Here is a 13502-nt window from a genome sequence, read left to right as displayed (position 1 = left end):
GCTGTCAGACAAAACAAGTAATTTGAATGTGTCAACTTTTGGCTCTGGGAAATTGTGATGTGGCATTTTTCACTATTTTCTCATATTTTACTGACAACTATAAATCTGGCATTAATTGAGAAAATTATTTTTGCAGCCTGAATTGATATCATGTTGTAAACTTACATGTATTGTGATAGAGGATTTTATCCATATTGCCCACGTCATTTTCTTACACAAGCATCTGTTTTTTAAGTTTTTCTTTTAATTTGTCACTTGTTATTTTAGGGGAAAGCTTTTGATTCCGTTTTGAAAGATTGTGTGTTTTGCTCCGTGACTCATTCTAGTGTATACAAAGGAGAGTGTAGGTGAAAGAATAAGTAGCAGAGATGTTATGTGCCGTGTTGTAAACATTTTTGGAGGTGTAGTCCAGTACGAGTGTTGATTGTGATCTGATGGGTCAGTTCGTTGGCCATCGTTGGAGTAGTATAGTAGGTCTGTTGTCATGCCATAAAGGTCGTCAGTGTTAATGAGGGCCGCAGCCAACCAGGGCTTAATTACTCTTAAGACCCTTTATCTCAGATTGCCCAATACAGACCCCAATAGATACATATACACATGAACAGCAGTGAACACCCAATACACAAACTAATAGTATGAACCATCAGGACACATCACACAAATAAGCCGGGCGTTTTTTTCTTTTCTTTTTCTTCTGCATTAGTGAAGAAAAAGATAGGATCTCATGATGGTTGATTAACCTAGTCTTTATTCTGGAACGCCCCCTCCCCTCCGCCTTGGCAGCTAGACGGCTGACTGTGGAGCAGTGACGGAGGGGTCAGGGGGCAAACTCAACAGGGAGCAGCCTCTAACCCCTCAGGATGTTGCACCAATAGGGCTTCAGGGGCCAAAAGTCACTTGGTTTGTTAAATCCTAACCCAGACATGACGGCTTCTCTGGACACACAAACCAAGTGTCCATACTCTGGTTTGATTTTTAAATGCAGTCTGGGTCTTTGTGGTTTTCTGGCCATACACATCAGTAGATACAAAGGACATAGAGAAAGGCATCAAGTCTCTTCTCAAATTGTGCTTTTTCTAGTTTTTTACTTTGGCTCAACCTGCCTGGTTTCTTTTAAGTGGAATTTAAGGAAGCATCAATGTGATATTTTATGAAAACAGCAGATGGGGCTAAAGAGCAGGCACTTTCTATAGAAAGCAAAGCACAGAGATAGGACCAATACTAGGGGTCTGCTATTCTCTGCAAAGGCAGTAGGATTTGTAGTGTCTCAGAGGAAGCACTGCCTAAGCATAGCAGTATAATTCAGGGAAATAACTTTTCAAAACCATGTGCTCTGTGTTGTTTGTAAGGCAGAATTCACCCCAAATCAGATGTTGCAGCGAAGACGCCAGTCCTGCCATTCATTTGAATGTGGGTAGTGTGTTTATTTGGGGGACCCCATGGAATGCTGGGGGAAAAAATGCAGTTGCCCTGCGATGGAAAATTGAAACTGAATCATATTTTGGAAGAAAATAAACACAATCAGATGTTATGTTGCAGTGGCCAATCACGTAACCACAGAGCAGAAAAAAACACAATGGATTGTAACGTGTTTCACATGTAGTCACTAAAACCCACCTTAATGATAGGCCTTGCATCCCGCATCTTTTAGATCGCATCAATCAGACTGGCAGTGGTGGCCTAAAGGTTAGGGAAGTGAGTTTGTGACAGGTTCAATCCCCAGACCAAAAGGATAAAATCTGGGTGGGGAAGTGAAAGGGCAATGCTTGTCCCTCATTACCACCGATGAGGTGTCCTTGAGCAAGGCCTTTAACCCAAAAATAAAAAAAAACGCTGCTCAATAGCCAGCAGATCAGACTTTGGTTGTATTGGGCAGCTTCCAGGTATGAATGTGTAACTGTGTGAATGTGACAGGTCGTTGTTGCAAATGGGAATTTGTTCACAATCGGCTTACCTGGTTAAATAAAGGTTAAATAAATGAACAGACAATCACTCACAGGACCAAGGCATACTAGCAGCAAAAATGCTAAATGCTAGCACCATGGGGAACACAATGCAGAGACAAATGGGCCATCTAAGTGACACTCCCACACCGCCGCACAACCTTGTGCTAATCGCTGCTACGCCTGATTTAGTGTGAATGCAGCCTCAAGCTGCAAAATAACAGTCAAAAGGGAGAAGAACTCAGACCAATGCAGCTAGAGTTTTAAAGGAGAACTCCGGGCAAGTTTTACGTTTATCTTGATTTCTATACGTATATCAGTACTGCCGATAGCAAAAAAAACGAGCCGAATCGGTGCTAGCAACACGGACCTGCTGGAGCTAATGCCGAGAGCTCCCACTTAGCTAAAACGGCAGTTATGGGGGAATAAGATAAAGAGTGCCTTTGTGCCTCTTAACAGACACAAAATGCAATTAAAATGTCTGTACAACATGAACAGGGCCCTTACATGACAACAAGATGCATTTAGCAACTTAGCTATTGTTTAAATTCACCTACCCTCTTAGCTGCTAGTCTGGGATGAGTGAGTGTGTTCATCCAGGCTCCGGTAATAATCATCACGCAGCAGTTCCATGTGTATTTGTAGCATATATATCCATTTTGTGTGCTGTGTGTGCCTGCCCTGACCGGCATCGAGCTTCTACTTCCTCCCCGCCTCCCTCGCCTGCCGCACCGACAACAATCCACAGGCGCCCGCTGGTCTGGTGGATGTCCTCCAGAGGACAGTTCATGCTTTTGCGGCGAAATTTTGAAGTTTATTCCCCCCTCAAAAATAGGTAATTGAGCACTGTAGTGGTTATGATCATATCAGTGACTATGTAACTACATGGAAAAAGACCAAATTATGCCTGTTTCTTGTAAAGTAGCATTACAGAAGGCTGTAGCCTTGCGCTGAAGTCCTGTGGGAATTCAGTTGTAGCAGGAAAAGGTAAACAGCAGTGTGCAGATCGGAGCGTAGTGTGTGAAGAGTGAAGAGCGGAGGTGTTCACAAGGGAAGAAGCTTGGGGTAACTAGCTAGAGCTAGCCTTCAGTAACGCTATTATACTGTACAAGAAACAGGCATCATTTGGTCTGTTTCCATGTAGTTACATAGTCACTGATAGGACCACTACAGTGCTCAATTACCTATTTTTGAGGGGGGAATAAACTTCAAAATTTCGCTGGCTCCACCAGACCAGCGGGCGCCTGTGGATTGTTGTCGGCGAGGGAGGCGGGGAGGAAGTAGAAGCTGGATGCCGGTCAGGGCTGCTAGCCTGGCTAAGGAAACTACCACACAATTCGCCACTGCAGAGACACATATTCACCAACAACAGCACACAAAATGGATATATATGCTACAAATACACATGGAACTGCTGCGTGATGATTATTACCGGAGCCTGGCTGAACACACTCACTCATCCCAGACGGCAGCTAGCAGCTAAGAGGGTAGGTGAATTTAAACAATAGCTAAGTTGCTAAATGCATCTTGTTGTCATGTAAGGGCCCTGTTCATGTTGCACAGACATTTTAATTGCATTTTGTGTCTGTTAAGAGGCACAAAGGCACCCTTTATCTTATGCCCCCATAACTGCCGTTTTAGCTGAGTGGGAGCTCTCGGCATTAGCTGCAGCAGGTCCGTGTTGCTAGCACTGATTCGGCTCGTTTTTTTTGCTATCGGCAGTACTCATATACATATAGCAATCAAGATTAACGGAAAACTTGCCCAGAGTTCTCCTTTAATCTTAGCTTGTAATTGCAGCTAATCAGAAAGTGCACTCAACGTAATAAAGGAGGTTTTTTCCACATTTGTATAAGATGTTACTGACTGGCTCAGACTAAGACTGCGTCATTCATGGGATTAATATATTCGCCTTATTATAGTGAAAATGCAACACTGTGCCATAATGACATTCTTTAATTAAAAAATGTTTCAGTCCATTTGTGAGAACTTTACATTTAAACCCTGCAGTACACCAGATTAAGCTCGAAGTCTCTGACTTTTACTTCATGGTTTCTGTCCGGCTTGCTTGGTGATCACTCTCTGCTTTCTGTGAAGTGGTCGTGAGCCTTTTGCTTTATAGACACCTTTTTCTGAAAGAGAACAGACGTACATTATGCAACATTAGAAAAGCTAACGTTTGTCTGTGTGTATCTGACAGCAGAGGAGGAGTGTGTACCTGGGTGTGTTGCTTCTGGTTGGATGCAGACTGAAGCCAAACTGAAGAGCGAGAAGATGACGAAGGCAATGATGATAAAGGTCAGCTCAAAGCCAGAGAACGGCAGTTCCATCTACAAAACTACCCAATGCAAAGCAAGTCATTACATTATGTAACATCTTCATTACAACGCATGACACAGAAACTGACAAAACATCTTCTGTGATTTTGCTGTTATTCTTTGCAGACAAATGCCAACAAGAGATACAGTAGGTAGTAGGTCCAACTACTACTACTTTTAAGATTCTTTTTGGGGCATTTTAGGCCTTTATTATACTGGGAAGCTGAAGATGTGAAAGGGGAGAGAGAGGGGGAATGACATGCTGCTGGGTCTGAGCCTTTGTACATGGGGCGCACGCTCAGTCAGGTGAGCTATCCAGGCGCCCCTGTAGGTCCAACTACTTACATTTTTAATATTTAAAAGTAGCAGTTTACAGTGTGTCATATGATCCTTCAATCTGCATATTTATACACACATATACAGTTGACATAAGTTTACCCATGCTTAATGACTATCTCTACTTAAAAAGTTTCAGAATTTCCGTCCTATTGAGGTATTTATATCATAATCCTGGCATAATCATAATCAGGCTGAATTAACCTTTTCTTTTCACATCATCCATTCACTATTATAGAGATGTTGTCAGCACATCAGAGGTTTGGAGCCAGGCTCATATAAATGTACGAGTGGAAAAATTAGGACTTGACTTGTCTGTAATTGATTGTGAAACTACAGATTATTGCCATCTTAAAATACACATTATCCACATATTAAAATGAATTTACTGGTCAGCACAAACACCATGGTTTTGCTTTATGTAGACGAAAAAAAACTATTTTCAAAGCAATACTGTTTACACACAGCTTGAGGTGCAGTAGCATGTCACTTCCAGCTGAGGGCCTTACACCCTCGTTATAACTGTTCCGTCAGTCAGCTGTTGGTTTATAATGACTCATGCTCTACAGTGTACCTACAGTGCTCTTTGTCGTACTGGGTTGTATCAGTCTACTGTATTAAAACTCAAAATTAGTTTCTGTTCACAACAAGAATAATAATAGTTCTTCCTGGTCTGGACGGAGCTTTATGGCACATTTTGTTCCAAAATCCTCGATTCTTGGTTACTTTTAGCCTGAAACGGTGCAGAATCAGATGCTGTGTTTAGGAATCACAAAGTTAGGAAAGCACTTTAGAATCATAATATTAGTGACCAGTGCAATTGGAGGCATGAATAAAACAGTTCAGGGGAAGAAGAACAGAAAAAGAAGTTCAGGGGAAGTTTACTTCAATGATCATTTTCAATTCATTCATTTTCATAACGTTAACTACATATTACTGTTAACCATAAAGTTATCACAGTATGAATATATAAACACAAATATTCTCATGAACACATCCAATGAAAGAACTGCAGTAAAAGGTCAGGAGCTTCAGTGAAATTGTAAAGAGGCCTTCATGAATACATTAGCAGGTATCATTACGTTGCACCATGCAGTTTTATATAATAAATGAATCTTATGGCCTGGGATTCACACATTTTTCTTGCTGCTGTAGATCTGCTCATTCACACAAGCTCCACCCTTTGATCCCTGACAAGACACCTCATTCCTGCAGAATTTGAGATCTCACTCTAATCCTTCCGCCCACCTTTTGATTCTGACCTGGATTTTCTGTAGCTGTAGACCTCGGTCAGAGATGACCTTTGTTTGAGGCGTATTTCCTGTTTAGTAAATCCAACAGCGAAATTAAACAAGAAAAGGTAGGTACAGGGTTTTGGGACTTACCTGTAGGAAGTATCACAGCAGGTTTTTTTCAGATCTAAAGATCAAAATAAACGCACTTCTGTGTGTCTTCATATACACACACTTTCAAAGAGCAAAGAAAGTAGGCGCGAGATACTGTCTTTGAACAGTTTGTTGAAGCAGGCGTTTGTTTATTGACTTTTTCTTTTACAGTGTAACATCTAGGCCCCTCCTTTGTGCCTCATCCTGAATCGAGCAACACTGGATCCTATAATAATGTACACACATGTTCAGCCGTCAATATTTAGACTTTGTTCTGGTAACTGATAACACACTCTTACACACACACTCACACACTCACACAAGTCTTTGGCTGACATGTCCTTATAAGGCACTGAACAGGAAGAAAGGGACTGCTGTTGCCCTCTGAAGCTTTACATTCTTAGTCATGAACTCATTTTCTTAGGTGAAATACAGTAAAAAGCTTCTGAGTGAACCTTTTAACTGATTTTTAAATACAGTATATTTGTTATTCTATACCTGACATTATTGTATACCTCATAGATTGTATGTGGTTTGTTCATGGCTGTTGGTTTTAAAGGGGTGATAGAATGCAAAACCGATTTTACCCTGTCATAGTTGAATAACGACAGTTCGGTGGGTAAATAGGACATACATAGAAGCTCAAAATCCCATTTACTATGAAAATCTCATATTTTGAAACTGCCACTGAAAACGGGCGAATCTCAACAAAGCTGGAAGTTGACGTCAACCTCCCAAGACCTGTAACTTTGTCACGCCCATGGGTGTATTAAGACATTTACATAGGCTACACAACTGACCTGAGATCAGGTAGTCTTCTGAATCTAGCTAGGTCACACAGATCTCTGCTATTCCATTACAAAATTCACTTCTGAAACTTTTTTATGCGAGAAATCATCTATGTAAAGTAGGGCTGGGCGATATGGACCAAAAGTCATATCCCAATATATTTTGGCTGAATATCGATATACGATATATATCCCGATATTTCTTTTCCACAAACTGAGAGCAGTTCAGTCAAAGTCAAAGCCAAATATAACATGTCACAAGTAGTTTCATAGAAACAGACTATTTCAGTGAACAGTTGCAAAATCAAATGAATAAATAATAAACAGGTTATATATATCTATACAAAATATCTTCACACTTAGATTTTTGATAAATAATCATCAGTAATTTGGATATAATGACTAAGTGGGTAAAGGCAAATAATAGAACAGTTACAACATCACTTTACTGTAATGCAGCCTTTAAAACCAGGAAAAGACACTTATGGTCATATCACGATATTACGATATCCAAAATCTAAGACGATATCTAGTCTCATATCACGATATCGATATAATATCGATATATCGCCCAGCCCTAATGTAAAGCTCAAATATGGGCCGCTTTACGAAAATGGATGGCTAATAGCAAATTTTGTCCGACTGTGTGTCGGAGTTCAGCGCCGGTGCTGCCTGGGTTGTTGCCTCGCCGCCTGGCCTGCCTTCATTCACAGACCCCGGCCTGCTGTGAGCTTGATTGAGCTCCGTTAGGCTGGCAGCCCACAGCACCCCATACCTGCGCAAAGTCACAGTTTTTGGGCTAATGGACAACCAAACGCCGCTGCTCTGACAGAGCTGCAGGGCCTGCAACTCCACTCTTCCTGCTAGCTAAATGCCCGGTGTATGTGAGTGAGAGCGCGGTCAGCGAGCTTATTATACCAGCATTCTCTTACCACAGGTTTCAGTTAATCTTATAATGTGTGTAATTATAATGTGTTGAGTTATTTAAACAAACGTTTGGGGAAATAAACGCTGCTTGTACGCGAGTCTCATTGATAGAGCCTGCGGCTGGATGTAGCTCTATCAATGAGAGCTAGCTAGCCTCCTCTTAGAATTCCTCTGAAATTCACAAATATTCATTAACTTCAAAACAATACATATAGCTAGAATTGAAGGGACAGCCGCAGCTAACGAAACACCTAGCTATTCTTCACAAATATTCATTAACTTGAAATTGGACACAGTTGTTAGCTTTATAAGACATTTAGTTAGATGTTGTATACGTGGCGGGACGAAATTCAAACTGTAAATATACTCGAATTATGCCGAAAATGAAGCTAACGATCCGTGATTTGTAGCTAGCTACACATAGCTAGCTAGGATTGAAGGGACAGCCGCAGCTAACGAAACACCTAGTCTTCACAAATATTCATTAACTTGAAATCGGACACCGTTGTTAGCTTTATAAGACCCTTAGGTAGATGTTGTTTACGTGGCGTGACATGTGTGTAACATGTGGTAAGAGATTGCTGGTGTAACAAGCTCGCTGACCGCACTCTCACACACGGGCCATTTAGTTAGCAGTAAGAAGTTGCAAGCCCTGGAGTTCTGTCAGGGCAGCGGCATTTGGTTGTCCCAAAAGACGGTGACTTTGCGCGGGTATGGAGTGCTGTGGGCTGCCAGTCGTGACGGAGCTCCAACTACCTCATAGCAGGCTGAAATCCACACAGTCTTACCAAATTTGCAATTTGCCATCAATTTTCATAAAACGGCCCATATTTGAGCTTTATATAGTTGATTTCTTGCTTAAAAAAATCTCAGAAGTGAATTTAATAACGAAATAGCCCAACAAACAATGTATAACTTTGCAGTGTCTGAAATATGAGACCTGCTGTCGAGTCTCCCATGTGTTTCTATGTAGTTTGCGCAAACCAATCGGCGCACAACTCATTCTGAATATTCATGAGCATAAAATATTTGGAAGAAAAGCTCTTGTTCCAAATACAGCCACATTCACAGGGTAGTTAAGGGCTCAATAAAATAGCATTCGGCCAATTTTCAGCCCAACCAATATTACATACCCCATTAGGAGACCTTAAGGAACAGTGTAAAATACCCTATATAATCATTCTATCAGCCCTTTAAGTGCTAATAAACCATTCTAACAGACACCTGCCCAACCAATCGTGACATCTGGATGGGAAAAGTTTTGGTCTGCCGGAGGAGACTGGTGCGGAGGAGACTGATGCTACAACGGCTACGAGCAGCAGGAGCAGGTAGAGCAGGTTGAAAACCCTCATGGCTGGGCAGCAGTTAGCTTCTGAAGAGGTTAGTTACTGATGATTTTCCAAAAGTCTGGAGAGTCCTTCTGGCTCTAAGCTGGACTAATGATGCTCAATGTGGTAATTTATCTCCTGCTCTGTTTCAGTCCAGAAGGCCCACCACGGGAGGGTCCAGTACCCAGAAGGATCTCTTCTGTCAGGACAATAAGTATGTCCATGAGGAATGTCTGTGTCCAAAGTGTTTGTGTATCCAGTGAGTGTGATCGTCTCTATGTCTAAGGGCAAAGTGACAAAGGTGCTTCTCCCCCCACCTCCTTTATACTGCCTTTTTAAAGGAAGGGGGGGTAATGGGAAGGGGTGTAGCTCCCAGAGTTGCCCCCTCCTCAACCCCTGACACACACAAACACACACACAACGAAAAGGAGAGAAAAAAAGGAGGAGAAATCTGGCCGATTTTTACCTGTAGTAATAGTTACTGAAGACTAGCTCTAGTTTCGCGCTGAAGTCCCGTGGGAATTCAGTTGTTGCAGGAAATGGTAAACAGTAGTGTGCAGATCGGAGCGTAGTATGTGAAGAGTGAAGATCAGAGGTGTTCACAAGGGAAGAAGCTTGGAGTAAGAATAACGTGTGTTGATCTACTGTGGAAAAGAAATGGTTCGCGTTTGTGCCTTTCCAAATTGTGGCAACAGAATGAGAAAATACAAGTACCTAAACTATGATCGGCGAGGCTAGAGCTAGCCTTCAGTAACGCTATTACTGTGCAAGCCACAGGCATCATTTGGACCATTTCCATGTAGTTACATAGTCACTGATATTTGATTTGATTTTATTAGGATCCCCATTAGCTGATGCAAAACATCAGCTACTCTTCCTGGGGTCCACACAGAACATAAAACTCCATTTTCAGACAAAACAAACAAACTACAAATAAAAAGATAAACAAAACAAAACATGATATTTTCAATCTAAAACAGTCACAAACAATCACAAAATCTAAAAGCAAGATAACTAATATTTGTCTCCTTGCAGATATACACATTTCTTTCTATGTATACAAATGGTCATAACCACTACAGTGCTCAATTACCTATTTTTGAGGGGGAAATAAACTTTTTTTTTTTTTCATCGCGAAGGCATGACCTCCGTGATAGACTCTTCTGGGCTTTTGGTGAAGCATCCGATAGAAAAAGAGGTAGGTGACAGTACCAACTTTGAATTTAAACGGTTTGTTCACAATGTCTGAGTTGAAAACGCATGTTGTCACGTAAGGGCCCTGTTCATGTTGCACAGAAATTTTAATTGCATTTTGTGTCTGTTAAGAGGCACAAAAGCACTTTATAGAACATGCTCCCACAACTGGCATTTTAGCTAACTGGGAGCTCTGGCCATTAGCTGCAGCAACTCCAGTTTTTTTTTTTTTTTTTCCTATCGACAGTACTCTGTGACATTCTAGCAATCGAGATTCAGGTAAAAATAGGCTGGATTTCTCCTTTAAGCATTGCACATATTGACCCCACATGTAGAGTGTAATTCAAATGACAGGACGGCCCCGCCTTACCCTCCAACTGCTCCTTGAACACACGCTCTCCATACAAGTTGTGTATGCACGGATGTGTGTGCAACTATGGTTGATTGAAATATTTAAAGAAGCAGGCAATTTTGATTAATGTCTTATAACATGAGAGCAAAGATTAAAGCGCCCATATTATGCTCATTTTCAGGTTCATAACTGTATTTTAAGGTTGTACCAGAATAGGTTTACATGGTTTCATTTTCAAAAAACACCATATTTTTGTTGTACTGCACAGCTCTCTCTCACTGCTGCAGATCCTCTTTTCACCTGGTTTCTGTTTTAGCTACAGAGTGAGACCTCTTTTCATCTTCTTCTTCTGTGCTATCTTTGATTGCACTCGCACATAGGCAGTAGCTCAGATGTAGAGCATGTCAGCTAGCTAACTCTAGAGAAAGTAAAAGAAAGGCTGTTTCTCCAACTTTGGTCAGTTACCAGGCAGGATTAGCTGGGAGACTTCTAAATGGGGGCGCACATGTAAGTAGTTCTTTTGTAGGTTATGCTGAACTTGTGTGTGTTGTAGCAGTGCTTTGCTATTGAGAACGACGTAGCATGCTAGCGTTAGCATGCTAACGCTAACGAGCTAACGGTTGTGGTTAGCCAGCTCATTTCGGACTGTGACGTCACAGTCCAAGCCGATTTTAAACAGCTCACCAGGAGACTGAAGGCAGGACACATTCAGAAACCGTATCTCACTCAAAACAGCATGGATGGATTTTTTTTTTCAAAGTTTGTATGTGTGTGGAAGCACCAGAGACACAAAAGAACACCCCAAATCCCAGAAAAAGTGTTTTTTTCATAATATGGGCACTTTAAAAGTAGCAGGTTCCTCAAGACCGAGAATTGAGCCAGATCCCTCCTTCTTCAGTTGTCCCCTCCCCTGCACTGAGGAGGACACGCACATCTGGGGCTTTTGGGTGGTGGTTGTGGTGGGATGGTGGTAGCGGGGTGTTTGCAGCAAGCATTTCGTGGCCGGGGTCCTGATTGAATGATACTCAAAGAAGTCTGTCTGGGATGCCGTTTATTGTCAGTGTCTCTGTCTGTCTGCATGAGTTGAGGTGAGGAGGTGTTTGTAGGTGTGTACTTGAATTGATAAAATTGTATTTTTATAAACAGCAATTGTTAGTATGACTGTTTGTTTTTTTTTGGCAATTCTGTTTTGTAGGGAAGTGTCGTTTGAAAAGAATCTATCTCTATGGCTTTCCAAAATGGTTGGTGACTTAAAAACTTTACTTTATTAGCATCTTTTCATTAGTGTTAATGTGTTAAACCTCAAAAATGTTTTTGGTACAGACCAAAATATATCTGTAGCACTGATTATCGAAACCGGTCAATACTAATAGGACATTGAATGCTTGATCAGATTCGATAATGGGCAATCAATTTCCGAGAATACATTTTTTTAAGTATTGGCTAAAATGTGTTCAAAACAGTACTTTTTTTTAAGTATTGGAAGATAAAACCGGTCAGGTTAAAAATTAAGTATTGAAAGATAATCTGTAATCAAATGACTTGTCAGATGTATTCTTTCATCACATAGTTCCTGATTTAAAAAAACGTTTAGACTATTTTGTTGAGGAGAGGTTTATGAACAGCTGCTTACGTTTAGACAACATTCAACATTTGAAAAAATATGGCCCCTTTTGCTTAAAAAAAACACAACTACATTTCTTAAAGTAAGGTATCAAATATGTATTGGTACAAATGCTCTGCTATTGTATCTGCACTAGTATTGAAATATTTAAACAATACCCAGCCCTACTTCTCATGCAGGTTGTCAGTTGGTGGAATACCAGGGGATTTTCCTGCAGCAGGTAAACCAGGTCACTTGGCATTAGCTCTGCGGTAGTCTATATCCCTGACTTTCCATTTTCGGGATTTTTCCGTTGCTGACAAAAATTTTGCCTGATGTCCTTTTTTTTGGCCGGGTGTCCGTTACCTTACGCTTTCTTTGTGTTGGCATTCTAAACTCCGGTGGATTTATGACGACTATGGTTAACTGCTCCTCAGATCTCTGCAGAGTAAATCCGGACAGCTAGCTAGACTATCTGTCCAATCTGAGCTTTCTGTTGCATGACTAAAACAAGTTTGGAATGTACACATGTTCCACCAAAGTTCCTTCCTGAGGCTCTTTTGCAGCAGCATCATGACGATTGTGATTGGTTTAAAGAAATGCCAATAAACCAGAGCATGTTTTTCTCCCATCCCAGAATGCTGTGTGGACTAGCCAGACCCTCCTTTGCAGCGCTGTGGAGGAAGGTCTGGCAGTGCGAGACTAGCTCTGCTGTGACTTGCAAAGTAAACAAACTCCTTAGCGTGTCTGCTTACAGCCATCTCTGTGGACTGAGACTCTCCATTCAGCACCCAGCTAATTAATTAACATCCATCTTCTTCTTTGTCCGCTTATCCAGGGTCAGGTCGCGGGGGCAGCAGCTCCAGCAGGGGACCCCAAACTTCCCTTTCCCAAGCCACATTAACCAGCTCTGACCAGGGATCCAGAAGCATTCACAGGCAAGGGTGGCGATATAATCCCTCCACCTAGTCCTTCCCCGAGGCCTCCTCGGATGTGCCTGGAACACCTCCCTAGGGAGGCGCCCAGGGGGCATCCTTACCAGATGCCCAAACCACCTCAACTGGCTCCTTTCAATGCAAAGGAGCAGCAGCTCTACTCCGAGTTCCTCACAGATGACTGAGCGTCTCACCCCATCTCTAAGGGAGACGCCAGCCACCCTCCTGAGGAAACCCATTTTGGCCATTTGTGCCCTGGATCTCGAGAGAGCTTTGCCTTCTGGCTCAGCTCTCTTTTCGTCACAACGGTGCGATAAAGTGAATGTAATACCGCCCCCGCTGCGCCGATTCTCTGACCAATCTCCCGCTCTTTTTTCCCCTCACTCGCGAACA

At 41.9% G+C, this 13502-nt stretch overlaps 1 protein-coding gene across 8 annotated transcripts in view; it reads left to right on the top strand.

The window, feature by feature from the left end:
• Nucleotides 1-13502, top strand: part of marchf1 (membrane-associated ring finger (C3HC4) 1) — a 56590-nt gene that overhangs the window by 5877 nt on the left and 37211 nt on the right. For 6 of the 8 annotated variants that reach the window (XM_028594575.1, XM_028594568.1, XM_028594589.1 and 3 more), the window contains 4 exons: nt 4144-4241; nt 8918-9077; nt 9178-9239; nt 10165-10223. The gene's annotated coding sequence lies outside the window, so the exon portion shown is untranslated. The remainder of the gene's footprint in view (nt 1-4143; nt 4242-8917; nt 9078-9177; nt 9240-10164; nt 10224-13502) is intronic. The other 2 variants (XM_028594559.1, XM_028594545.1) reach the window with 2 other exon arrangements.

This window comes from Perca flavescens, chromosome 2, assembly GCF_004354835.1.
Source record: "Perca flavescens isolate YP-PL-M2 chromosome 2, PFLA_1.0, whole genome shotgun sequence".
NCBI lineage: Eukaryota > Metazoa > Chordata > Actinopteri > Perciformes > Percidae > Perca > Perca flavescens.
The sequence above is the reverse complement of the archived record's forward strand: the minus strand, read 5'-3'. Positions and strand labels throughout refer to the sequence as shown.